Source organism: Pleurodeles waltl, chromosome 4_2, assembly GCF_031143425.1.
Source record: "Pleurodeles waltl isolate 20211129_DDA chromosome 4_2, aPleWal1.hap1.20221129, whole genome shotgun sequence".
Lineage (NCBI taxonomy): Eukaryota > Metazoa > Chordata > Amphibia > Caudata > Salamandridae > Pleurodeles > Pleurodeles waltl.
Window position 1 is genome coordinate 261,872,481 of NC_090443.1, and position 3,560 is coordinate 261,876,040.

Here is a 3,560-nt window from a genome sequence, read left to right on the forward strand (position 1 = left end):
CGGAGTATAAATAAGGCGATAGGGGGTCAGCATCATATGTGAATGGGAATGCCTCCCTTGCATCTAATTAGCGCAAGGTAGTTTGCCGCATCCACAATATGGTGCTAAGCCCTGTATTTTTACGCTAGACTGGTCTAGCATAAAAATATAAATAAGGAGTTAACTATGAGCCGTTTTAGTGTCAAAATCGGCGCAAGCAGAGAATAAATATGTTCCACAGTGTCCTGTGACATGCCAGGTAAATAGAAGATTGGAATTCAGGAACTTGATGAGAAACCTTTGCACAGGGAAGTTGAAAGAGATCCAATGGATTGAATGCGAGTAACATGTTGGAAGGATTCAGAATTGTTGAATTTAGGGTGAGGTCTAGATAAACAATAACCTTGTTGATATCTTTGACATTTAGGGCACGGGAGGTGGTTTGCAGTGGTTCCTCTTTAGAATCGGGTGTTTCGTTGTAGGTCAGTGCTGTTAGAACAGAGCCCAACAGGTAAAGCGCAGTAGCTGTGATACCAGACTGCTTACCCAGGGTGTTGTTCTCAAAAAGATATGGCTGACTAATTTAACAGGAGGACTGGTATCATGGTTGAAGGACAGCAGGATATCTTGTGGGCAACTTGAAGATGGAGCCAGGAGGGTTTGAAGAGGTTTCTGTGAGCAAAAAGGATGAAGACTTGCCTGGGGGCTCAGGATCGGATGTGTTGTCTGGGGGCTCAGCAGTGATGCTTCATCCAGAAGGGCTCCCAGATAGAGCCATAGCTATGGTGACATTTTTCACATGAGCCACTTGGTGCACCACGGTAACAGATGCAAAGAGAGTGACAACACAGGCCAAATATACAACTCCCAAAATACATGCCAACTTGGCAACATGATGATAGAAATGGCTGAGGGCCTACTGCCACACACACTGCTCCAGAAGCACACAAAGATCAGTGTAGGTGAACCAGCTATGACTCCTACCCTGTTGCTCTGGGACCCGGCCCTCCAGTCAACTGAGAACTTGGAAAGACTCACAAAACCATTGGGGTCTTTGAATAGGCTTCATTCAATTGTGCGGAGGAAACCAATCTCCAGAGCGTTGACGGGCTGCACATCAACATTGCAAGCTGTTCCCCAATCGTTATTAAAAACCTCTTCCTCTTCGCCTACATCATACAGGTACTTACTGGCAAACATCATGGAGATCAGAAAAAGGTTGGAGGATGAGATTTGCTGCAGCTACTCAGGATTTCAGTGCTGGAGTCTTTCAGTATAAACCAATGCAAGCATCATGGAGCATGGGAAGACGCAGGCCTCACAAGCAACATGAGAGGCATACTTCTTTTACAGCCTTCGGATGGGGGTGGGAGTGTTCTTCTGAAAGAACTACACCGTAATATCTTTCATTGGGCTTTAGAGGTAGTTTAGGCTCCAGACAAACAGTTACTCAAAAGACAGTCTAATAATAAGAGTGTTCTGGACATTGTGTTTTTTTAAAGATTGTGTAACAGTGAAATTCAATCAGTGCTTACTTTGTAAAAGAATAATTGCTGGGGTCCACCATCTTTCTCATTGTAGGGGTTATCCAATACCAAGTCAATCTTATCTTAGTTCCACAACTTGCCATTCTCATCCACCACCATACACTCTTTGCCACTTTACCTTACTCATGCAGGCCCTTTTTCATCCCTGTCACTGTTTTTCCATCTTTCTCTTCTCTGCTCTCCCATCTCTCCTTTCCCCCTTTTTTGCATTTCACTCTCTTGCTCTGGGTCAAAATCTGATAATGAGATATAAGTCCTGATCCCCAGAAGTGAGTGTTGGTTAGGCCCACCTGCAGCCACCGTTTCAAATCAAGCACTGAGTGCACGTAGGCTGAACCCGAAACTTTCTACACATTTTAAACTGGCTGAAACTAAGCTCAGCCTGTGACTGAAACAAGGATCACACTAAAGCATACTTTTGGAATTTCCTCAGGCACAATGCAATTTTCCATGCTCCGCAGCATGGATGGCTCCCCAGTGACATGAGTCTGGCCTTCATTTTTCACTAGCATTATCCTATAAAAATGCATGTTTGCTGCATGATCATAAATAGGGTCACAGCTGGGTCTACAGATCAGTAACCAGTAATGTACACAGGTCAGAACACTATATCAACACAGGATCATGTTTAGAGTCCTGGGCGAGTGATCTCATTTGCTTGTGCTACTACTCAATTTAACCTACTAGGTAAATGACACTACTGCCCCCAGTAATCTTAGCTACTAAGCAAAAGTCCAAGACATCAGGCATGATATCTCATCAAAATGAAGCAATGTGACAATTTTATTGACAATGAAAGTGCCAGCACATGGTGATGTTCTTTGCCACAAATCATGTCTGCATTTGTCACCATGGTGCAGACTTAGGCTCTGGGTCATCTAACTTCCTTGGTACATCACTGTTTACAATTCTAAGAGCTGCAAGTGACTCTGTACAGACTGAATGATTATAACACAAAGTACATAGCTGTAAATTAGCAAGCATGCTTGTGATATATTTTCTGGATCAATGTTCCAGAACAAAACACGGAAATAGGCATTCTACATCCCCAACACAACGGATTTTGTCAATGTGTCAACCCGAAACAGAAAGCCGCTCCTCAACCCACGAAGCAATATCAGAGTGATATGTGTTTCAGGTAACACTCAGTCCTGTGAGATATCACATGGATAATTAGTGGAACCCTAAATCTTTTATATTATGCAAAGACAAACTCAAGAACACTAGGAAAATATGGCTACATTTTAAAGGTTTATTAAAAAAAAGAACCCCTATCCTAGTGCACCCAATATGAATAGTAACTATTATGAATATAGACAATAGCGCAGCAACATAATTCACCAGAAGTGGTAAAAGCAAATAATATTGTAACATATTAGTAAAATCGTACGGCTTTCTTTACGACAATATTTACAATCCTACCCTCACTGCATTAGTTAACTGAACTCAACTTAGCACCAAAGAAAATGAATTTTGTAAGTGGATCACACATGCATATCTTGTCTACACAAATAACTATTTTGTCTGCATTGATGGGCAAATAGATAAACCTGCTGATTGAAGGGCAATTGTGCCGCCTGGTGGTAATACTGATGGTGGTAATGCTGATAGTGGAAATACTGGTGTTGATGGATGTGTTAACAGTGGTGATGCTAATGGAATTGGTGGTAATGATGTTGGTGGTGGTAAAGGTACTAGTAAATGTGGTGGTGGTAATGGTGGAGATGTGGTAGTGGCTGTGGTAATGGTGGTGGTGGTGACAGTGGTCAAGACAGTGATAGTGCTGGCAGTAGTAATGGTGAGTGTGATGTTGTAGTGGTGGTAGTAAAGAAACTCCTGATGGTGGTGGTAACAGTGGAGGTTATGGCGGTAGCATTTGCGACAGACAATGGTGCTGGTGGCAATGTTGGCAGGGGTAATGATGGTGGTTGCTACAGTGGTGATAATGGTGGTTGTAATGTTGTTCCTGGTAAATGTGGGTTGGTGGTAGTGTAAATGGTGTTGATGGTGGTAGTAATGGTGGTGGTGGACATA

The 3,560-nt window shown here is 42.7% G+C and overlaps 1 pseudogene; it reads right to left on the minus strand.

The window, feature by feature from the left end:
• Window positions 1-727: 727 nt before the first annotated feature.
• On the minus strand, window positions 728-2,038 carry LOC138293841 (protein CNPPD1 pseudogene; annotated as a pseudogene).
• Between the last annotated feature and the right edge of the window lie 1,522 nt (window positions 2,039-3,560).